General features: G+C 41.0%; 1 long non-coding RNA gene across 1 annotated transcript; it reads right to left on the bottom strand.

Annotated features, from left to right (window-relative positions):
* Nucleotides 1-24,221: 24,221 nt before the first annotated feature.
* Nucleotides 24,222-24,657, bottom strand: LOC134620759 (uncharacterized). Its single transcript, XR_010092139.1, has 3 exons — nucleotides 24,573-24,657; nucleotides 24,392-24,491; nucleotides 24,222-24,294 (listed from the first exon to the last, which is right to left on the bottom strand). It is a non-coding gene; the product is annotated as an uncharacterized LOC134620759 (long non-coding RNA).
* Between the last annotated feature and the right edge of the window lie 998 nt (nucleotides 24,658-25,655).

Raw genomic sequence — 25,655 nt, 5'->3', positions numbered from 1 at the left:
CTAAATTTGTGACACGCCATTTCCTCTCCAGCTTACCAGTTATCTGCTTTAGGCTACGTGTTTGAGAATTATACCACGGAGTCAGGTACTTCTGATTTGAGACCTTAGTTTTCACTGGAGCTACAGTATCCAGAGTCGTACGTAGTGAGGAGGTAAAATTATTAACAAGATATTGGATCTCTGCTGTAGTAGTATTCAGGTAGCTGCTCCTCTCCATGTTTGTACAGGGCATTGAAGATGATAACAGTGGGTGGATTATATTCTTAAACTTAGTTACAGCGCTTTCAGAAAGATCTACTGTGATAAAGTCTACTCCCCACTGCTGTGTAATCAATTATTGTAAATGTAAATGTTATCAGGAAATGATCAGACAGCAGAGGGTTTTCAGGAAACACTGTTAAATGTTCAGTTTCTATGCCATATGTTAAAACAAGATCTAGAGTGTGATTAAAGTGGTGGGTGGGTTCTTTTACATTTTGAGAGAAGCCAATTGAGTCTAATAACAGATTAAATGCGATGTTGAGGCTGTCATTTTTAGCATCTACATGGATGTTAAAATCACTCACAATAATTATTTTATCTGAGCTGAGCATTAAATCAGATAAAAAGTCTGAGAAATCAGAGAGAAACTCTGTGTAAGGCCCAGGTGGACGATAGATGATAACAAGTAAGACTGGTTTCTGAGTTTTACAGCTGGGGTGGACAAGGCTAAGCATCAGGCTTTCAAATGAATTAAAAGTCTGTCTTGGTCTTTTGTTAATTAATAGACTGGTGTGAAAAATTGCTGCCACACCGCCCCCTCGGCCTGTGCTTCAAGGTTTCTGGTAGTTAGAATGACTCGGGGGTGTTGATTCATTTAAACTAACATAATCATCCTGCTGCAACCAGGTTTCTGTAAGGCAGAGTAAATCGATTTGTTGATCAATTATTAAGTCATGTACTAACAGAGACTTGGAGGAAAGAGACCTAATATTTAATAATTCACATTTCACTGTTTTACTCTTTGGTTCAGATGTGGATACTGTATTGTTCTTTCTTTGTGATTGTTTATGTTTAAGTTGTTTATTGCTAGTTTTTAGTTTGTTTTTTGTCTGTTTGGGAGCTGGCACAGTCTCAATGGAGATGGGTTTTTGGGGGGGTAGCAGGAGGAGAGAAGCTACAGAGAGGCATGTAAGACTGCAACTCTGCTTCCTGGTCCCAACTCTGGAAGGAGCAGCTCTCATTTCTAGAAATATGGACAAATTTATTAAACCCCCCAAAATATGACTATCCAAAGTGGGATGGATGCCGTCTCTCCTAACAAGACCAGGTTTCCTCCAGAAGGTTTGCCAATTATCTATGAAGCCCACATTGTTTCTAGGACACCACTCAGACAGCCAGCAATTTAAGGAGAACATGCGGCTAAACATGTCACTCCTGGTCTGATTGTGGAGGGGACCAGAGAAAACTACAGAGTCCGACATTGTTTTGGCAAAGTTGCACACCGATTCAATAATGATTTTAGTGACCTCCGATTGGCGTAACCGGGTGTCATTACTGCCGACGTGAATTATGATCTTACTGTATTTACGGTTACCCTTAGCCAGCAGTTTTAAATTTCCTTCAATGTCACCTGCTCTGGCCCCTGGAAGACAATTGACTATGGTTGCCGGTGTCTTTAGCTTCACATGTCTGAGAACAGAATCACCAATTACAAGGGTTTGACCCCCGGCGGGTGTGTCGCCGAGTGGGGAAAATGGTTAGACTCATGAACAGGTTGGTGGTGTACCTGGGGCTTCTGTTTAGGACTATGCTTCCTCCTCACTGTCACGCAGCCGCCCTCTTTCCCCAGCTGCTTGGGGTCTGCAGGGGAACAGCTAGCGGGGCCTACGCTATCTTCGGCTGCACCAGCTGCAGGGGCCTGGCTAGCTACGGGTGAATGAAGGGTGCAAAGCCGAGTCTCCAATTCAGTAATCCTGGCCTCCAGAGCCGCAAATATGCTACATTTGTTACAGGTATCATTACTGCTAAAGGAGGTGGAGGAGTAGCTAAACATTTGACACAATGAGCAGGAAAGTGCAGGAAGGACAGGTGAAGAGGCCATGCTGCTAGCGAGTTGGCTTCAAGCTAAGCTAAGCTAGCGAAACAGTACAGAGACAGTGAGGGAATGCTTTGGCTATAAATTAGGTAGTGAGTACACAGAAAGTGTGCTTCAGATGAAACACGTGAAGATTATACGATGAAAAAAGAATGTATTGAAAAGTTTATAATTAAACTGCTAAGCAGATAAGCTACTCAGAAACACCACTGTGTTTGAGTAGGAACAGGAAGTGATACTCTACCGCAGAGCGAGCGAAAACCAAGTGACAGCGCCACCAAGAGTCTCCAAAGAGCAGTGCCCCTAACCCTTTTCCTTAACCATAAGTTATAGTTCTTCACAACTGTTAATACACTGGCGTTTAACAAAGCCATTCTACTGACCTTTGACCATTGAGCTGTGTCCGCCTCTGACATGGAGTTGAACCTGTTTCTTCATCAGAATGTCTCCCTCCCTGCTGTAGGCAGTGCAGGTGTAAGTGTCTGAGTTTGTGGGAGTCTTCAGGGTCAGAGTGAGGTCTCCAGTTTTCAGCAGGTTTTTCTTTATCTCAGTTTGGTCTTTGTAAAGCCTGCACTGTTCCCCAGGCCAGTCAGAACCAGTCTTATACACATGCAAAATCCCGTTTTTACTGTTCTTCCACTTAACCGTAATATCTTTAGGTAAGTGAACGATGGTCTTGCAGGGCAGCTGGACAGACTCAGCCCCTAAATCCACCTTCACCTGGTACACTAAGAGGACAAAAATTCACAAGATCAGCTATACAGAGGGTAGCACAGATAAACATGACCTCATTGTCAAGTCATTTTTCAGTTTCAGTGTTATGTTTGTGCAGTAAAGTGGGTCTAATGATGAGCTCAGGAAGATGTTCTCTATGAAGTCACTTAAAAGGCTTCAGTTTTTACATTTGACCATCCGTTTAAATACCTAGAAGTTCATCTTCTGCTCGCTTTGTCAACTGTTTTAAACTACAAACTGTCAGGCTGTGAAATAATTTTGTGTGCACGCCACTCATAAAGCCAAAATAGGACACATTAACCATCACAATTATGAGTAGTTCAGTAGAGACTCACCTGACATGAAATAGTGCCGGAATTTAAATAAAAGACTCCCAGAAAGGACAAGAACAACAATCAGAAGAGCTAGAAGAGTTTTGGCCCAGGCTGGAAATCGTTCTGTGGAGAAACACAAAAAAACAAGATGACCTTTGACTTCTCACCTGTATCTATGGTAGCTTTGGGTTTGTTGCTAACCTTTGACCTGCAGCTGGACGTCTTTCAGTCTTCGTTCTCTTCTTCCATCACTGAGGGTACAGGTGTAGTTCCCACTGTCAGTGAGTTGGGGTTTTCTAAGAGTGAGGCTGAAGTCTCCAGTATATAGAGCATCAGGCCTCATTGATGTTTGCATACTATAATGCTGGTTTTGCCCTTGAAGATCATCTTCTTCTTCTCTTCTCAGGTGGACAGTTGTTGGATTGAGGTCATAGCGGCTCCAGATCACTGTGGGATTTTTTTCAGGTATCCAACCAAAGTATTGACAAGGCAGCAGGACAGACTCCACTTTCTCATAAACCTCCACCACCTCAGCTACAGCAAGCCTGGAAACTAAACACAAACATTAATTATTAGCATACTGATTTAGAAGCTACATCTTAAGCTGCAGATTAAATTATCTGACAAAGTGATGATGGATAACAAATTTAATTTGTAAATGACAGCAACATTTCAGAAATATTTCTGTAAGGCTTCAAAACTAATGCCATCAGATTGGAGAGATAATCAGGTCAGAAGAATGGAGGATGCCTTACCATAGAGAACGATCACTAAAATAGCAAACATCTTTATCTTCCTAAATTCTATTCTATTATTAAATCTTTTCTTACTAAACTAAAAACTCGTAAAACACTTTGAGGACATCAGCTCAAAGCCAGTTCCGTCTTTGCTCTGCTGATAATCAACTGGCAGTCAGAAACATACACCATCACTTTAGGCTATTTCCAAGTAAGCAGCAGCTGGAATGTAAAGAAACCAGCTTAGCAGCTCTGACTCATACAAACAAATGAGATTTCCTCTTCATTTTTGGTCTTGGTGTATGACATTGATGCAGTCATACACCAATCAACACTTCCTGCTCAGATCACTTTAAGTTATTTTTTTCTTCATCACAGTATCTTGCTGAGATCCTTTAGAGGAGAAACTTTAGGTAGATTCAAACCTTTTCTGTGTAAAAACACTGTTTCATTTTTATACTGGACAAAGTTGGCTTCCAGACTGCAGTGCTGCTTTTTTCAGTGTAAATATTCCAGACTAAACTCTCAGACATTGCTCAGGAAGCAGAGTTGCAGTCTTACACATGCTTCTCTCCTTCTGTTATTGGGGATGTTCATTGCCTCATCCTCCTCAAAGATGAGGCAACGGACACACACACACACACATACACACATATATATATATTTACATATATATATATATATATATATATATATATATATATATATATATATATGTATGTCCAGGAAGAGCATTCTCACATAGCTTCCTCGGTGCTCCAGACGACTCAGCGCAGTGTGGAGCGCTATGGTGATAGGGTCCTCGGTGGATCGATTTGTCCTGTTTACGCTCTACACATCCGACTGCTCCCCTACCCATCTCTCAAACACCATCATAAAATTCGTGGATGACACCACAGTGGTTGGACTCATCTCAAGGGAGGATGAGTCGGACTACAGAGATGAAGTCAACAGACTGACTTAGTGGTGCTCAGTTAACAACCTCCAACTGAACAAAACAAAAACTAAAGAACTTATCTTGGACTTCAGGAAGGGCAGAGCAGACCCACTTTACATTCAAGGGAACTGTGTGGAGAGGGTACACTCCATCAGGTTTCTGGGCGTGCAGATCTCTGATGATCTCTCCTGGACTGCAAATACCACGGCGGTGGTAAAAAAGGCCCAGCAGCGTCTCCACTTTCATGGTACAGGTCACATAAAACCAGGAAAAACAAATTCAGGGATAGCTTCTTTCCCAGAGCTATCACCGTAGCAAATAAGCACAAAAACAATTGAACCTGCTTAACCATACCATATTGTCACTGTCACCATATTATGCTGCTATTCATACTATCATTATATTAATGCTGCTATCCTGTTCTTACGATTGTTTTATTGTAGTTTTTATATTTTACATTTATATTTATTATTGCATTTTGCACCAAGGGAGTGGCACTCCAATTTCGTTGCACCCTGTACAATGACAATAAAGGCTATTCTATCATATACAGTGGCTTGCAAAAGTATTCGGCCCCCTTGAACTTTTCCACATTTTGTCACATTACAGCCACAAACATGAATCAATTTTATTGGAATTCCACGTGAAAGACCAATACAAAGTGGTGTACACGTGAGAAGTGGAACGAAAATCATACATGATTCCAAACATTTTTTACAAATAAATAACTGAAAAGTGGGGTGTGCGTAATTATTCAGCCCCCTGAGTCAATACTTTGTAGAACCACCTTTTGCTGCAATTACAGCTGCCAGTCTTTTAGGGTATGTCTCTACCAGCTTTGCACATCTAGAGACTGAAATCCTTGCCCATTCTTCTTTGCAAAACAGCTCCAGCTCAGTCAGATTAGATGGACAGCGTTTGTGAACAGCAGTTTTCAGATCTTGCCACAGATTCTCGATTGGATTTAGACACCAGACAGGTAAGGGATAAAGTTATTGAGAAATTTAAAGCAGGCTTAGGCTACAAAAAGATTTCCCAAGCCTTGAACATCCCACGGAGCACTGTTCAAGCCATCATTCAGAAATGGAAGGAGTATGGCACAACTGTAAACCTACCAAGACAAGGCCGTCCACCTAAACTCACAGGCCGAACAAGGAGAGTGCTGATCAGAAATGCAGCCAAGAGGCCCATGGTGACTCTGGACGAGTTGCAGAGATCTACAGCTCACGTGGGGGAATCTGTCCATAGGACAACTATTAGTCGTGCACTGCACAAAGTTGGCCTTTATGGAAGAGTGGCAAGAAGAAAGCCATTGTTAACAGAAAACCATAAGAAGTCCCATTTGCAGTTTGCCACAAGCCATGTGGGGGACACAGCAAACATGTGGAAGAAGGTGCTCTGGTCAGATGAGACCAAACTGGAACTTTTTGGCCAAAATACAAAACGCTATGTGTGGCGGAAAACTAACACTGCACATCACTCTGAACACACCATCCCCACTGTCAAATATGGTGGTGGCAGCATCATGCTCTGGGGATGCTTCTCTTCAGCAGGGACAGTGAAGCTGGTCAGAGCTGATGGGAAGACGGATGGAGCCAAATACACAGCAATCTTGGAAGAAAACCTCTTGGAGCCTGCAAAAGACTTGAGACTGGGGCGGAGGTTCACCTTCCAGCAGGACAACGACCCTAAACATAAAGCCAGGGCAACAATGGAATGGTTTAAAACAAAACATCCATGTGTTAGAATGGCCCAGTCAAAGTCCAGATCTAAATCCAATCGAGAATCTGTGGCAAGATCTGAAAACTGCTGTTCACAAACGCTGTCCATCTAATCTGACTGAGCTGGAGCTGTTTTGCAAAGAAGAATGGGCAAGAATTTCAGTCTCTAGATGTGCAAAGCTGGTAGAGACATACCCTAAAAGACTGGCAGCTGTAATTGCAGCAAAAGGTGGTTCTACAAAGTATTGACTCAGGGGGCTGAATAATTACGCACACCCCACTTTTCAGTCATTTATTTGTAAAAAATGTTTGGAATCATGTATGATTTTCGTTCCACTTCTCACATGTACACCACTTTGTATTGGTCTTTCACGTGGAATTCCAATAAAATTGATTAATGTTTGTGGCTGTAATGTGACAAAATGTGGAAAAGTTCAAGGGGGCCGAATACTTTTGCAAGCCACTGTATATATATATATATATATATATATATATATATATATATGGGTGGGCCATTTATATGGATACACCGTAATAACATGGGAATGGTTGGTGATATTAAAGTCCTGTTAGTGGAACATTAGTATATGTGAGGGGGCAAACTCCTCAAAATGGGTGGTGACAATGGTGGCCATTTAGAAGTCGGCCATCTTGGATACAACTTTTGTTTTTTCAATAGGAAGAGGGCCATGTAAAACATCAAACTTATTGGTAATGTCACAAGAAAAACAATGGTGTGCTTGGTTTTAACGTAACTTTATTTTATTTTAACTCCAGGTAAAAAATCAGAAAACTTGTTTATGAAGTTCTTGTTGTACTTCGGGGGGCGATAAATGACAGCGCAGAAAACCAGGTTTTTACGACTCACCTCAAACGAGGTAAGTTTGAAGCTGGAGAATGAAGGCTGTAGAAAACACTGCTTACATTTGTAATCCTTTTTGTAAACAGTCACACTGCCTCCACCTCTGCCTGACGTCCGTGGTGAGTTAAAATAGCCACAATCCACTGGTAAAAGTTCAGATAGAACACTAGACTCAGCAACACTCAGCCACATCTCAGTCACACACAGAAAATCCAGATCACAGGAACCAAAGAAGTCCCGAAGAAAAAAAGTTTTGTTTAAAAGTGATCTGGCGTTCACCAGGCCAATCCTGGAAGGAGCTGGAGTTGGCGCTCGGGGCTCAGGAGGTCCAGAAATCCGCTGCGGCGATCTCAGGTTCCGATAATGTTGACGGTGGAGGTTCAGCCTGGGAGGGCATGGGCAACGACGCTGAGGAGTATGATCATCAAAGCCGACCACAGGCACCAAACAGGCATCAACAGGATCCAGAAAACGCAGAGACACAAACAGTCTTGGAAATAATCCATGCACTGGTCGGAAAACAGCAGAGTAATTCTTTAGAGAAACCTTTAGCTTCACCAGGCGAACGCTTCGTTTACCCCAGCGACGATGACGCTTTCGCTGCGAAGGTAGCATAGAAACCCGGTACAGGTAACCCAGGGTTTTGGGCGCAAATGGGGGCAGGGGTTGCTGCCCACCAGCTCCAAAGGACAAAATATTTTGGACCACAGGTTTCAGGTCCAATAGTGTCTGGCAATCATACCTCAGCAGAGACTTTGTTCCTCTTTATATTATTTCTAATTTGTGTCATCCACGAAACAAAGTTGGCAGTGACAGACGAGCAGCCACGCACACTGGCGCCATCTTGTTCACCCATCTCATAAAAAAAAGAAAAAATCCCCGCTCGCCCCTGTGGGCGGTCAATCCTTTAAGCTCGGGTCCTCTACCAGAGGCCTGGGAGCTTGAGGGTCCTGCGCAGTATCTTAGCTGTTCCTAGGACTGCGCTCTTCTGGACAGAGATTTCCGATGTTGTTCCCGGGATCTGCTGGAGCCACTCGCGTAGGTTGGGAGTCACTGCACCTAGTGCTCCGATTACCACTGGGAGCCACCGTCACCTTCACCCTCCACATCTTCTTGAGCTCTTCTCTGAGCCCTTGGTATTTCTCGAGCTTCTTGTGTTCTTTCTTCCTGATGTTGCTGTCATTTGGAACCGCTACATCGATCACTACGGCCGTCTTCTTCTGTTTGTCTACCACCACTATGTCCGGTTGGTTAGCCACCACCATTTTGTCCGTCTGTATCTGGAAGTCCCACAGGATCTTAGCTCGGTCATTCTCCATCACCTTTGGGGGCATCTCCCATTTTGACCTCGGGACTTCCAGGTTATACTCGGCACAGATGTTCCTGTATACTATGCTGGCCACTTGGTTATGGCGTTCCATGTATGCCTTGCCTGCTAACATCTTGCACCCTGCTGTTATGTGCTGAATTGTCTCAGGGGCATCTTTACACAGCCTGCACCTGGGGTCTTGCCTGGTGTGATAGACCCCAGCCTCTATGGATCTTGTACTCAGTGCTTGTTCCTGTGCTGCCATGATTAGTGCCTCTGTGCTGTCTTTCAGTCCAGCTTTGTCCAGCCACTGGTAGGATTTCTGGGTATCAGCCACCTCCGCTATCTGCCGGTGGTACATACCGTGCAGGGGCCTGTCCTTCCACGATGGTTCCACGCCTTCGTCCTCTTTCTTCGGTTTCTGCTGCCTGAGGTATTCACTGAGCACGCTGTCAGTGGGGGCCATCTTCGTAATGTATTCGTGGATGTTCCTTGTCTCATCCTGGACTGTGGTGCTGACACTCACCAGTCCCCGGCCCCCTTCCTTCCGCTTAGCGTACAGCCTCACGCTGCTGGACTTGGGGTGAAACCCTCCATGCATGGTAAGGAGCTTTCTTGTCTTTACGTCAGTTGCTTCTATCTCTTCCTTTGGCCAGCCTATTACCCCAGCAGGGTACCTAATCACGGGCAGGGCGTAGGTGTTCATGGCCTGGATCTTGTTCTTACCGTTCAGCTGACTCCTCAGGACTTGCCTGACCCTCTGCAGGTACTTGGTGGGTGCAGCTTTACTAGTGACCTCTTCATGGTTCCCATTCGCCTGCAGGATCCCCAGGTACTTGTAACTGTCCTCTATGTCTGCAATGTTGCCTTCTGGTAGTTCGTTCGCCTCAGTTCTGACTACCTTCCCTCTCTTTGTTACCATCCGATTACACTTCTCCAGTCCGAACAACATTCTTCTTTAGCCAGTAGGCATGAACCATACCAGGGCCTGGTGCTGTCCAAATCTTCATACTGGAGACCCTTTCTTGGATATGGTAAATGGCCTGTATTTATATAGCGCTTTACTAGTCCCTAAGGACCCCAAAGCGCTTTACATATCCAGTCATTCACCCATTCACACACACATCCACACACTGGTGATGGCACAAAACTTCGAAAGACTCAATCCACCAAGTATAGTTCCTAAAATTAGAGACCCAGAGACCAATTGTATTGAGACACAACCTAAGGAAATATCGAATGTTTTCACAAAATATTATGAAGGGTTGTACAAGGGAGAAGCTCAAGAACACCAGAAGGAAAATAGTACTAAATTTCTGAGTGCTCACAAATTAACTAAATTGTCATCTAAGGAGCTTGGAAAGAAAAGCTTCTGGACTTCTTTAAGTTGCTTGAAGACGTTTCACCTCTCATCCAAGAAGATTCTTCAGTTCTAAGGTCAAATGGTGCAGAGTCCCAGAATTAAACCCAGTAGGAGTATCCCCCCAAAGAGGGACAAAAGGACCCCCTGATGATCCTCTACCTAATCACATGAGCCAAGGTGTGAAAGTGGGTGTGGGTCACAATCAGCCAGGGTTTCGGGTGAGCTCATTGTGAAACCTGGCCCCACCCTTTCATGTGATTTCCTGAGGTCAGATGGCCCAAGATGTGAGTGGGCATTAAGGCATATGGGGAGGGAACTCAAAACTGGATTATAGATGGCAGACAGTTGGTGTCGTAAACCACTGCCTCTGTTCAAAGATGGTCACTCACAGTGGACGTAAATGGCCTCTTTCACTCCTCTTTCAAACCATCTGTCCTCTCTGTCAAAAATGTGAACGTTGGCATCCTCGAAAGAGTGACCTTTGACCTTTAGATGCAGATGAACTGCTGAGTCTTGTCCCATGGAAGTGGCTCTTCTATGCTGTGCCATGCGCTTGTGAAGTGGCTGTTTGGTCTCTCCGATGTAGAGGTCTGGGCATTCCTCACTACACTGTACAGCATACACCACATTGTTAAGTCTGTGTTTTGGAGTTTTGTCTTTTGGGTGAACCAGTTTTTGTCTGAGTGTGTTGCTGGGTCTGAAATGCACCGGGATGTCATGCTTGGAGAAAACTCTCCTGAGTTTTTCTGATACACCGGCTACATAGGGGATGACAATGTTGTTGCGTGTCTTTCTTATCCTCCCTTGCTGGTGTCTGATCTTCTTTTCTGTGCATCTTTGCTGACTTTATAAACGCCCAATTAGGATAACCGCATGTTTTGAGTGCTTCCTTACCTGTGTGTGTTCCTTCTTTTTTCATTCAGGCTTAGAGGGAACATGTTCTGCCCGGTGGTGTAGGGTTCTAATTACTCCAAGTTTGTGTTCCAGAGGGTGATGGGAGTTGATGGGATTGAAATATATATATATATATATATATATATATATATATATATTGCTTATTTGCTGATTATATTGTTTTATGTATTTTAATTAGAGAGGGCCAACTTTGAATGTAAGCTAGGTCTGACAGCAAACTGCATGCTTCTGCAGAGCAGACAGAAAGTGAAACTAAGCAGAGTGTTTGGATCAAAACTTAAGAGTGGGTGACGTCCAGCGGAAATATATAAATAACCATTTTGGCTGCTCCTGCTTTCAGACCTGAGCTTTTGTCTTCGTGTGTTCGGGTCTCCATTTCCGGAAATGTAAAATAAAGATCATTTTTTGAGTTTTGACCACTCTGAGCCCAGTCTTTCTTTGCCGCCAAAAGAATTCAAAAGAATGGGAATTTAATAGAGTCAAAGAGGAGGTACTGGTCCGTGTGTGTGGGCTTCCAGTAAACTTCAATGTTGAGGTTGCCTTTCTCTTCAATGTGCACAGCGCAGTCCAGGAAAGGCAGACAGTTATCCTTTGTGTCTTCCTGGTGAACTTGATGCTTTTATCCACGGCATTAATGTGCGCAGTGAAGGATTCCACTTCTTGTGTCTTGATTTTGACCCAGGTGTCGTCTACATATCTGTACCAGTGGCTGGGTACTCTTTCTTTAAAAGAGCCAAGAGCCTTCATTTCCTCTTCTTTCATGTAAAGGTTGGCTACAATAGGTGACACGGGGGAGCCCATGGCGCAGCCATGTTTTTGTCTGTAGAAGCCCTCGTTGTATTTCAAATATGTAGTGGTAAGGCAGAGGTCTAACAGTGTGCAAATCTGATCCAGTGTGAAGTTGGTCCTGTCTTCTATGGCGTTATTTCAGTGCCACTATTTTCAGCGCACGTAAAAAAAATTGAGCGCACGTAAAAAAAGATTGCAGGTGCAAGTGTTGCATTTTGAGGAGAAATGTATTTTGAGCGAGGAGAAATTTATTTTGAGTGTACAAAAGCTGAATTTGAGTGAACAAAATTCATTGCTGCGTGCAAAAAATGTATTTCAGTGTTTGCACTTATCCATATACACACACAATAACCCCTCTCGCTCAGTTTTTTCATTTGCGCTTGCTCAATTAAACCCCAATTTGCGGATAATATCTAAATATTTTATTTTAAAATATCTTATTTTTTAAGACTATCGTTGGTGTAGTATAATGTAGTTGCATTATACAACCATGCCAACTGACTCTCCAAGTCATATTTGAGTAGGTCTCTTTTATGTCGTCGAATACTGAACAGCAGCACGAAAACAGCATGTCCCGGCCACATGTAAGTAATATAAAATCATTTTGTACATTATTATTCGCTTGATAACTGACGTTAGCTAATTTGCAAACTATGCAAACTTGAAAAATGATGTACCTCATGTAGTTCGTTTTATGGGTTGTTTATTTTTGTCTGAGATACATCATTTCATTGTATTTTTCTAACTACTTGTCCATGTTTTTTGCTGCTTTTAACAGGACATACTGAGACAGCAAATGATGCATAGACTCCTCTCTAAACTGGAAGCTGTTTTAAACCAACAACCACTAAATCTGGATTATTTGGAGTTCTTGACTCGTCATGAGCTTGTTGTGTTTGAATCTTTCTCTCAGCAAATAGGCGGTCTGTCAGAGATTACAGAGGCTCTACAAAGCATTCATCATCTGGTTCAGTGTGAAATTAACATCAGCTAATTTAAAAAAAAAATTATAATCAGTTCTTTACAAAAAAAAAAGGTTCAACTAAAAGGCCATTTTTATTTTTTGATAAGTACTACCAATATTGATGTATAGACTACTCAAGCTTTGAATTATGGTTATGAACATAGAACCGTACAATATTCCTCTAACACTTATTATGAAACTGCATTATTAACTGAAAAACTATACATGATCTGAAACAAATTTCATTAAAGAAAACTTAAAAAAAAAATTTTATCATAGGGTTAGGGCAGATCAAGGAGTAGAAAACCTGGACATTGCACATTTCATGTTTGCCACAAGAGGAACAGGGTGAGCGAGTTTCATATCTGGAAAGAGTGTCCACAATCAGAGGTTAGTCTTTTGATGTTTTTTATATTATTATTGACTGCATGGGTACACTGAAAAAATGGGAATTGGCAGGCTTTTGAATTTGCACAAATGAATTTAGTTAATTCTACACAAGCCTTTCATGTTTCTCTTATTTACATGATTGAATAAAGTACAATTTACTTGATTATAAATAATACTGAGACTACACATTTTTCTTGCATTGATTTAAAGTGACTAAATTAGAATACTAAAACCATTGTAGTCATGTTTGACCACAACCGGAAATGATGCAATATATTCAAAGACAACAACTAAATATGATTGGATAATAAGACCTAGAGTCTTATCCAATAAGACAACAACATAATTTAAGGAGAGCGCAATTGACCACCAGATTCTGGAAGACTGTTTAGCCACATGCAACCATACACACACCCACAACCACCTACACACACACACACAATGGACAACCGTACCCTCAAACACACAATAATAACATGGACTGAACCACCACTCACAGCCACTAGCACTTTATATAGCCTCTGTAGAAATTATCCACATATCTCACTTATTTTAACTGCACTACTGTATAGTTCTGTGTAAATAATCATTCTGTGCATACAATAATTTTTAATCCTGCAACTGTTTATAACTTGCATAGTTCACATTTCTGTATAACTGTATATCTCATATTTCTGTATAGTTTTTTTATTTCATATTTATATCCTGTTCATAGCCTGTACATAGCTTGTACTCACTACAACCTGTACATACTTATAGTTATAGAATATTCATAACATGCTTCACACCGTGTATATTATAACATACCATAATAGACCCCTTTCTGTAATATACTTACATATCTATATTATTGCTAATATATATTGTAATATATTTATATCATGGCTAAAGCACTTCTGGATGGATGCAAACTGCATTTCGTTGCCCTGTACCTGTGACATGTGCAATGACAATAAAGTTGAATTCTATTCTATTCTATTCTATTCTATTCTATTCTATGCTATTCTATTCTATTCTATTCTATTCCTTTGGCACTGAGTCAGGCATACTGAGAAGGTAAGTAAGTTAATACATTTGTTTAAGTTGGGTACGTTTTCACAGAATTTTTGTAGTGCATGCTATATGAAAAGTAATCTGTAATGCATCTACATGTTGTTTTTACAGTGCTAGCTGAAGTTGGTATTAGCTTCGTGGCTAAAGCTGAAAAATAGTAACAAATTGCACATAGTCGGGAGAAAGCAGCTGTTGTCGGTCAGATATGGAATTTATGTCTGTGACAGAGAGCACTGGCGTTTTTGGTGGCTTAGCAAGTTAAAATGTCACTGAGAGAGCGCAATAGTGTTTGTTTTACTCATGCTCGTTATGGCAACAGTGGCTAATTAGTCTGGCTGTAACCGTCAGAGTTTAAGAAGCTGGGAGCGCCACAGTGCCATACCTTAATTCTTGCTGCTGACACGCACTCAAGTTATAAGGATCCTGCCACCTTAGACGTGGGTTTAAGAACCTGTGGCCATAAATGCCAAATCATTTTTCCATTTAGTCATTGTTTTAGGTGAAGTGTCACTTATTGACTATTCTATTTGTCAAGCCCAAATAATACAGCAGATATCTACAAGGAGATAAGTTTATTAAGTGATGTATTGTGAATTTTCCAACATTGTCCTAACAAAGATTAGGACCCTTTTTTTCCCCTTTTTTTCTACTTTGTGTGGAACATATGTGACCTGCTTCTCAAAACATTATGTATAAATGAGAGAAAGATCGGTACTTTAAAGAAACCATTAATGCTCTTCTGGACTGGAATACCTTTTTTCAATTAAAATTAATGTCTTTTGTGATGGCGGAATTTTTACCTTTATGATCACAGAAGTCAAGACATCAGATGATGATAGCTTACCATCTAAACTCCTAATCTCTTGGCAAGTCTGAATTAGAGGTCTCAGCTGTATCAGCTTTTGCTTAAAGAGGAGATAGTTTAAGTCATTAGGTACATATTCCCTGACATTCTAGAGGTCAACCTTGCACAGTGTGTGACATTAAAGGGCATAACTTATAGAAAGGGAATGGTACTGGCCCAAAGGGCAGCAGGTGGATTGCCAGAATACTGAAAAACCATATCTGCATTGTACCACAGCATATTCTACATTGTCAGAGAGCTTGGTGGCTGGTACAGAGAGCACGACAGAGCTTTTGAGCTCAACCCAGTATCCACAAGAATATTCACTCTCGTTTCACTCTGTTAACTCCTTGATACTTATCCATTGGTTGACTATAAGATTGGATCAGTCCACATTGTGACTTTAAAAAGGCATATAGAAATAAAAGGTGTTCAGATAAGTGTAATAGGTTCAGTCGCATGTATTTCATTAGATAAGTTCTTTTTTTTAATGTCTGATCTTTATAACTTTGACTATTGGGTATGGATAGCTGTATGAAAACTAAACTGAAATGATTCTTTCTGAATGTCTGATATGTAATTCTTTTTTGCCTACAGAGTCTTATGGTCCTAAAGACTGTCTTGGCTGACGGAACCTGTCGAAGGCTCACTCTACTAATGGAATGCCCGAATCAACTGAGGATCTCATCGTTGAAGTCAAGAGACAGTGTGGTCTTCAGGGCAGTTTCAGACTTCAGTTTATGGATTCCTTGTTTGGGAATGAGTTTCTTAACCTTACCTCAGTTTCAGAAGTAGCAGACAAAGGGACTCTTAAAGCTATTGACATGTCAAAGCCCACCACATGGACATAAAAAGAGTAACAGAGTAACAAGATGGCGCCGGTGTGCATGGCAGGCCGTCTTCGACTGCGCCTTGGCGTAGTACTCCTTATTGTTTTATCCTTGGTTTTATGTTCACTAGGTGACTGTACACTAATAACTTATGACAGACACACGCTTCTGAATCTTCGATTCTCTTATTCCCAACGACCGGACCTTTGTGGGACCCTGGGCGATGCAACCCCCTTGATGCCTGATTCCCTCACCAGTACAACCTGCTTACCTTTTCCCATTTGCGCAGGAAACGCTTCAGGAAACGGGGTAAAAGGAGTGGTATTCGCCTCCGCTTCAAGGCTTACCTTAAAGCCATGGCTACAGACTATCCACCTGCAAGTCGTGAAATTCCATGCTTCATCCACTCCCCGAGAAGCCGCCCTGTTGCTAAACTGTTGAGTCATCGTTGGATCTGCCCTGCTGGTTTTCAAACCTACCCTGCCCTCCCAGTGGCTTGCCTCCCTGTTCGGTCCTGGATAACGTCGCTCGGTCGTGGTGTCCATCATAACAACCTCAGCGTCTTGCGACGTGCCACCACTGATGACCTAGCTCCTCGGACACAGATGGCTTTATTTAACGTGAGGTCTCTGGCGAATAAGGCTTTTCTTTTAAATGACTTTTTCCTCACCATGGGACTGGACATTCTATTTCTGACGGAGACGTGGATTTCTCCCGGTGAGTTCATCCCCTTCTCTGAGCTTCTCCCTCCTGACTGTACTTTTTTTAGCTCACCGAGGCTCACTGGCAGAGATGGTGGCTTAGCTTCGGTTCTTAAAAACAAACATAAAGCTCGGCTGCTATCCTCCCCCACCTAGCCTAGCTTTGAAGCTCAGTTATTGGAGTTGCCTGGCTCTCTGACTACTCTGTGTGTTGTGGTCTATCGTTCGCCTAAATACCACAAGATGTTTATTTCTGAATTCGCTGACTTTTTGGGATCCATTCTTTTTAAATATGGCTGTGTTATTATTACTGGTGATTTTAATATACACGTCTGCTGTATGAATGACCCATTGGTTAAAGATTTTCTTGCATTGACTGACTCTTTTAATCTTACTCAGTGGGTAAATGAACCAACCCATGTTAAAGGCCATACCCTTGATTTGGTCTTTTCATATATGTGTATCAAGGACATTAGAAATGCTGGTTTCTCTGACCACTCCCCGGTCATTTTTGATGTTGATCTAGGTAATACCGAATTGCACCTTGAGGCCCTTCTTTGCCCTATGCGCACAATTAATGCTGATACTGTGGCGAATTTTTCTGCTTCTTTTTTGAATTCTGCATTCACTACGTTAGATTGTTTTACCCCTCATAATGTTGAGAATTTTGCCAACACCCTGTTAACCACATGTTCCTCTATCCTCGACATTGTTGCACCTATTAAATTGAAGCGCCCCAGAACTTATTCACAATGTTGGTTAAGCGACTCTGTTCGCGCCCTACGACGTGTGTGTCGGCGTGATGAGAGGAGGTGGAGGAAAGATAAACTCCAGGCATCCTATGATATTCTACGTACCAGCCGCTCGAAGTTTCAAATTGCTGCCAAAATGGCCAAAGCAGCTTTTCTATCAAAAATTATCTCAACCAATGGTCACAATCCTCGAATTCTATTTAAAATTTTTAATTCTGTGGTCAACCCCTGCCCTATTATGCCACTGCCGTGCTCCCCGGTTCTTTGTGAACAATTTTTAAATCACTTTTTAGATAAAGTCTCATCTCTTAAATCCTCACTTCCTTTAATGACAGGCCCTGCGTTTATCCCTGACTGTTCGTCTACTTTCCATCAGTTTGAATCCGTGTCACTTCCTACTCTTAAGCGTTTAGTTGAACAGCTGAACAATACTAATCCCATATATGATATTCTCCCATCTCGCATAGTTAAGGACTGCTTCAGTGTAATTGGACCCAGTATATTGTCGCTATTGAATTCTTCCTTACTCTCCGGCTGCGTCCCGTCAGCCTTTAAACATGCTATAGTTCAACCTGTTCTTAAAAAAAGGAACCTTGATTATAATGATTATGCGAACTACAGGCCGATCTCCAAGCTTCCGTTCCTGGCCAAAATCCTTGAGAAGATAGTTTTGCTGCAACTCCAGGCGTACCTGGATGAGAATAACATTAATGATAAATTCCAATCGGCCTTCAAACCACATCATAGCACTGAGACAGCGCTGCTTCGAGTCCTTAATGACCTTCTACTAATGGCTGAAAATGGATTCTCCGCGGTCCTAGTGCTATTGGATTTATCTTCGGCATTCGACATGGTTGATCATAACATCTTATTAGTGAGGCTTGAGCATACTGTACGCATCAAAGGTTCTGCCTTGGATTGGTTTAAATCATACCTCTCCAATCGGCTTTCCTCGGTCAACCTGGGCACTTGCTTTTCCTCTGCTGTACCTGTCTGCTGTGGTGTTCCACAAGGATCTGTGTTAGGCCCTACCCTGTTCTCACTGTACATGCTTCCTCTAAGTGCAATCTTCGAGAAATACCACATCTCTTTCCATTGCTTTGCTGACGACATTCAGATTTACTTTGAGCTAAATGATGACCTAGCTTTGTCCTTGAATTGTTTTCGAGAGTGCATGTGGGAGGTCAAGGAATGGCTCCTAGCAAATACTCTTATCCTTAATGATAAGAAAACTGAAATTGTCGTCTTTGGCAGTAACGTTCCTCGTGGCCAACTTCGTGATGCTTTTGGTTTTCTTACTAGCTCCTTTTCTGACACTGCTAGGAATCTGGGCGTGTTACTTGACAGCTCGTTTAAACTTGATAAACAAGTGTCTGCTGTTATTAGATCCAGTTTTTACCAACTCCGCCTTATTTCTAAGGCTAGGCAGTATATCCCGCATAAAGACCTGGAAAAGCTCATCCATGCCTTTGTGACATTGAGGCTGGACTACTGCAACTCACTCTATTTTGGTCTCCATTCTGCCCTCCTTCATAGATTGCAGACAGTCCAAAATGCTGCGAGCACGCATTCTAACCAAAACTACGAAGTTTGCCCACATCACTCCCGTCCTAGCTGATTTGTACTGGCTGCCTGTGAAATACCGTATCCAATTTAAAATTTTGCTGCTTACTTTTAAAATCACTAACAATACAGCACCGAGCTACCTTAAGGAACTCCTTAACTCATATGTTCCTGCTAGGGCTTTAAGATCATCTTCACAGTTACTGTTGGTGCAGCCTAGATCTCGGCTGAAGTCTAGAGATGACCGGGCGTTTGCCCTGGCTGCACCAGAGTTGTGGAACAACCTTCCGATTGGGATCCGGGCATCTGATTCTATTCAATCTTTTAAATCATGGCTTAAAACTTATTTGTTTAATCTTGCCTTTTCTACCTGTTAATGCTTGCAGTTGTTGCATAGATTTATTCTTTTAAATTTCCTACTCATTCTTTGACAGGTGTTTTATTATGCTTTTATTTGTGCTGTGTGTGTTATATTACCATTGTGTATTTGTGGCATTTTCCTGTGAACATAATCTCACACTTTTATTAAGGCCTTATAATACTTGTGTTATTTCCTTGCTCTTTGTTAAGCACTTTGGTATACCGTTGGTTTTTAAATGTGCTCTATAAATAAAGATTGTTGTTGTTGTTGTTGTGAAACTCAAGATGGAAAAGACTTTTTCATACAGAAGACATGAAGTTGTTCGTGATGCACCAATGGTGGAGGCTTTCATGGCAAGACGGCCTGCTCTATTTGACTTCCATGAGGTAAGGTTTGCCTCATACACGGTGTTCTTGCGGTATTAGCCTAAAATGGTTAAGGCACAGTTGTTGTTTGACAGCCCATTTCTTCAGCATGAGTGATTGCAGCCTTCTTCCAGGTATTAAACCTTTGAAGCTCATTCCTCTGTGCTCATGTTTTCAGATCAATGCTGAGTTTAAGACAATTGCCACTATCCCCCCTCAAACAAAGTTCCTGGCTCAGCTGGATCTCCATTTGGACAACCTGGTGTCAGGAGTTGCTGAGTGGAGTTGGAGTAGAGGACTCAAACGCAGGACTCACGGTGAAGGTTCAGGGTGTTTATTGCGAGGGACAAATGGCAAGAACAGGAGATAGCTGACTGACTGAATAACTGGACTGAAAGAACGGCTGACTGATCTGAAATGAAAGGCAAACGCAAGGAATGGACAGCAGTGACAACATCAACACGAACATCAATGACACGACACCGGATTGGTTGAACTGAGTAACATAAATACACAGGCTGAGTGATGAGAGATTAGAAACTGGTGAGTACACAGCTGAACATAATGAACTAATGATAAACGGGAAGAGGACTGAACATAATGCACATGGACCAAGGCTAACACAATAAAACAGGAAGTGAAACAGACAGAAGATAAACAGTGAACATGAACTAAGAATACTGGGTCAACGTCCCAGAAACCCTGACACCTGGTGAAGTTGGTCAACAGAAGAGGAGAGCTTGGACTAATACTGGAACGAATTGTGGCACAAATGGATAATGTAAGTGATAAAGCCTCAACACTCACTTAATATGATCCTCTTTGGATGAAACTCTATAATTGTGGAAGATTTCAGATGTTTTCCCATGATAAATTCTCTCATTTTGTATTTTTACATCTGGTTGTTTTTTTAACCTTCACTTTGTCAACTTATTATTAATTGCCAGTAAACCTATTATTAATTTGTGTGCCTTTACTTTAAAAACATTCATGTAAAGTACACTATTAAAACTTAAATCAAGGACAAGGGCTGAATGAAGATGCTAATTACATACATTTCATTTCAGTGTGAAGATGTTGATGCTGAGTGTGTCAAGGGAGTGTGTATCTACATGGGTGAAGACCCTGGCATGCTTATCTGGGAGTATGTGGTATGTACTTGTCTTTTTTTTTCTTTTTTTTCGGACTTTCCACAGTGTGTCATATTACTTACTTGGCATGAAATGACTAACATGGCTTCTTTTTTACAGGGCATGGAAGAACGTGCCATCAATGAGACTGTTGAAGACACCACTGTTCAAATTTATCTTCTTAAAGAGAAAGCTTCAGCAGAAGAACAAGAGTTGTCCTTGCAGGCATCAGGGTGGCGAAGAATTTGGATAATGTAGCATTTGCTGTGATAATGCTATTTAGACTCATGTATGCATTAAACCTTGCCTACCCTGCTGACCTCCGCTACACCTTTGATGTTTTCCAGAAGGTTTTCATGGAACTGGATGGAGCTAAACTCTCTAAAGTTCTTGCTTTTAAAAACCATCTGTTTCATTGAGAAGTCAAAGACAGCACTTCTGCAATTCTTTGCAGTTTTTCATTTTGTGTTCATTAACGTTATACTGCTTATCTTTTTATTGCTTTTCCCTCATGTGACTGCAATGCAGGATGATTTTTCCTTCTGGTATCTGTTGTAAGAAATTTTTACTGACGATTTTTAGCAATATGTTCTGAGTCAACCTTAATGTCCTGCTTACATGTTTAAAAGGAAGATTAAGATTCATGTAGGTGTTTGGTATTAGTTATGTAACAATGTCATTTAAGGCTCAACTTAGTTGAAATCTTGTACAGGTAAATACTTGTACAGAAGCTGAAATTGTTGTCAAATAATATACAAGTTATATTTGTGTAAATCTGTTTATTCATAAAAGTGTGTTGCTTTTTTCAGGTAGTCTTAATTTAGTTTAAATGTTCAATTGTGTAATTAATACAAATGCTATATGTAAGAGATGACAGGATCATCTATAAGCACTTTCTTTTATTTGCTGCTAAGGTCAGTTTTTTGTGAAATATTTGCAAATGTTTTGAATTTTTCTTTTAGTTATTTCTGCAGGCTATCTTTAAAAACGTGTTAACAAGTTTATATGGATGTGATTTTGGGGTTGTTCATGGTAGCTTGCTGCTTTCACTGCTGTTACACTTTAATAAAGGTGAATTGTTCAGCAGCACTCACGGTCTTTGCCTTTTTTGTCAATAATGATCAGTTAATATTTAAATTGAAAAAATTAAGTAGGATTTAAAGCCATAATTTGTGTTGCAGGAACATAATTGTAATGTGTTTACATTACACAATATCATTGCATACCACTGGCAATCAAAAATAAGTTGGTGTTAAACATTAAAATATATTGACATTATGCAATGCATTGATATTATGGTAACAAATAAATAGTATGTACATCACACATGATTTTTTAAAGTAATCTGATGTAAATAAAATACTTTGATTTGACAAGCATTAATTACTTGAGGGAAAGTGGAAAATTAAGTCAGTCATACTTATTCATATTATGTGGGACCGATGTACACAATAAAATCAAGTAAATTGAAATAACTTTTTTTTTCAGTGTAGATTGCTGTAGCAGTTCTGACATTGATTTTAAGCATGAAATACCAGAAATCCAAATTCAAATGTATTTACAGAGTAGAACGACTTTGGCGTGATGTCTGGATTGCAGTCACTAGCAAGTACCATGATATTCTTCACTCACTCGAGGAGGATGGCCTGCTTGACATTTCGGATGTCATTCATCTCTTTGGTGTCCACTACATCTGTGTCCCTCGACTCCGAGCAGATCTTGTCACCTTTGTTGGAGGATGGAATAATCATCCCCTCAGGACAGAAGATGGTCCCACTCCTGAACAGCTCTGGTTTATGGGACATCTACAAGAGCTGGACGAGGGCGAGAGACTTGAGGTACCAGATCATAAATTTTTTTAAAAAATTTATTTAAATGTTGAATTTCACAATTTTAGTTAGCAGTCAACTCTGCTCTTCGGAAATTAACATATTAAACACTTGTAGCACATCTGGGAGATGCTTCTGGTGATTTTATACATTCTTGCTTATCAATTACCACTAATCTAAATTACAGTAAAAAGAACATGAAAACAAAGGCATTCTTTTTAAATTGTTGTATTTAATAGAAAAAACGCTTACACAAAATAACATTACTCCCAAAAGTACCTATTCTGGAATAATGACTATGATATATGTTTGTGGATTTGAAGGAGCTTCAGGATCCAGGCATTGACTGGGAGAGTGCTGTACTGCAAGAAGAATCTAACAGCACAGTTGTGGTTCCTGAAGTTGAATGCCCACTGGATGAGGAAACCCTGGAGGGACTTCAGAGAACAATTAATCCCTTGGAACATTCTGAGTCACACGGTCGTGACCTGTACATACAATTCTTGCTACAGGTGTCAAACCAACAGTGACACTTAACATGGACATGAAAGTCAACGCTCTGTTAAGTTCTCAAATACTGGATTTCTTTGCTGAAACATTCAGATTACAAGTAGACAAGCAAACAAAGCACTTGCTTATTATCTATCAACATGGGACCCTACACAAAGTTTTGAAGTCTTTTCATGAAACAGCTACGAACATCTTAACAGCTAATGTTTAGAAACAGTTTTACTCATTTAGTTTCCAAATTACAAGACAACAATGTGTTATACTCTGTGGTATCCACCACCATATCTAACTGCTGCACTCATTATGGTTTTAAACATTGTGTACGTGTCCAGAAGCTGCACTGGAAAAGTCACAGTACAAGTGCATGCACTCACAACTGGGTAACAAATTGAGTGATCTCCCAGCCGCTCCTTACATTTGTGGTCAACCTTGCATGTTATTTTGAAATGTCTCTTTTCATCAGGAAGGATGGGAACATGGGACTGGCCGGTCATCCACTGGAGCACATGCTGGACAGCAAAAGACTCTGATTTTTCACCACCTGCACCACCTGTGTTTCCATCTGTGATGTTTGAAAATGTTTCTGAAGTCTTTTCTAAATAAAAAGCAATCTGGATTACAATGTTTTAAATTAACAACTAAGAATACTTCCTAGTGCCCTGCATGTTAAAGCAAAAATATTTAACAGATTTATAACAAACAGGTTCACAAGACCATACAGTTCCATGCCCTTTCTGAGCTCCTGTAGCATTGGAATCAGTCTTGTTGTGCAGTGTAAGACAATAGCACTTAAAAAAAACAAAAAAACAAAACAAAAATGAAAAATTAGTTGGGGATGGGTTAATGATCTCTCTGACTTTTTCTCCCTTACTGGATCATGCTTTCCTTACTATCCATCTTTATCTGGTTTGTCTATCCACAGCTGACAATTTCATCAGCCCACATCATCAGAGACTGTATGTCTGCTGCATCTTCAACCTGGAAATGTATAATGTGAAAGAGGAAATACAGAAGGTTAAAAGTGTTTAAAAACACCATACTCATAATATATCATGTGCCAGAGCTAAACCAGGTGCTCACTTTGCTGATGAGCAGGGAAGATTCCACATCTGCAACATCCTCCTTAGACAGACAGCTGAACTCAACCTCTCCTGAGCAGAGGACATTGTAGCACCATTCTTTGAAAAAGGCAGGAGATGGGCCTCCTTGGGCGAGGCTGACTGCAATTATTTCACCAACAGTTCTGTGTAGACAAATGATTATAATTCATTTTCAGGTAACATTTACAAAAATATCGGGTGCGTATTAAATGTAATACACAAAGCTCGTATGTAACCAACCTGAAGTTTTCATTATCAAGATCGGTCAGAGAATACTTGGGGTTTTTGCCCTTGTTCTCAGGTCCTTCAAAGAATCTGCTTTCAATACCTGAAATCATGTCTTTCATACAAAAAATATCCGCATTTTTAAGTTAGCCATTATTTATTGACACTAGGACAAAACAGGTAATAGGCAACTCACCACTCAAAAACTCTTTCCTAAGTGCTCCTGTATCCACGCCTGCCTCTCCAATGAAAACCACCCTAAGAACACTGGTGGGAGATGCAGCTTTTTTTCTCTGCCACTGGAGAATGCCTCTGCCTGGAAGGTCTTCTCTGTCCACACACAACTTAAATTCTGTTGTGGTGTCGACTTGTTGTTCAAGGCAACGCAATACATCATCCACCCTTAACAAAAACAGGGTAGAAACATCCTAAGTTCTCAAAGAAAAATAATCAGCTTTAGATTAAAAGAGGCTACCACATTAAACATGATTAGAAATTATTGCAGCATGTTCTGTGCAACAAACTTTAACAATACTTTAAAGTAATGTGATCATAAAATGTTTTATATGAAATTAAAACCCAGCTAGTGTGTAAAAGAGGTACAATGTAAAAAGTGTAAAAAGTGGATTTGCCACCTCCTGACACAGCTTTCAGTGTTTTGACAGAATATCCTTCTGTTTTAGGTGGAATTAAAGTGAGCTTTCGTCGACCACTCCCACCTTTATTGACAGAAAGATAGCACAAACAATCAAGCAGCAAAAGTATCAACTACATAATCCTAATGCAGTATGAGCACGCAAGAATGCCAAAAACACACATAAAGACTGAATTAACAACAAACCTGTTGCCTTATGCAAGAGCCATCCTCCACAAAGATATTCCATTTTTGGAAAGGTTTCTTCCAGAAGTCTAGAAATCTTAGTTAAAAACACAGTTCAGCAGAATGGAACACTAAATGGACTGTGGCATATGATTCAGGCTAAATGCATCTGCCAATGACTTATTTTAATACTGACTATACAAACTTACCTCTGCATGGTCACCATCTTCTGGAAGAGACACTGTTTGTCTCCCCATGCCAGCTTGTAGGAGTTCAAGCTCCTCAGCTGGCAAAGGTGTGTAGGATGTGTTTTTTGACAGCAAATAAAAACTGAGGCCTGTGGTCTTACTGCCTGCCTTAACAAGCTGCTTAGTACATGTTAAACATCTCTTTTTACCACGGCTCAAGTTTGATTTGAAATATCCTGGAAATGATCTGTGGGATGAAAATGCATGAGTT

This window comes from Pelmatolapia mariae, linkage group LG23 (assembly GCF_036321145.2).
Source record: "Pelmatolapia mariae isolate MD_Pm_ZW linkage group LG23, Pm_UMD_F_2, whole genome shotgun sequence".
In the NCBI taxonomy this organism is placed as follows: Eukaryota; Metazoa; Chordata; class Actinopteri; order Cichliformes; family Cichlidae; genus Pelmatolapia; species Pelmatolapia mariae.
This window is presented reverse-complemented; position numbering and strand designations above follow the sequence as displayed.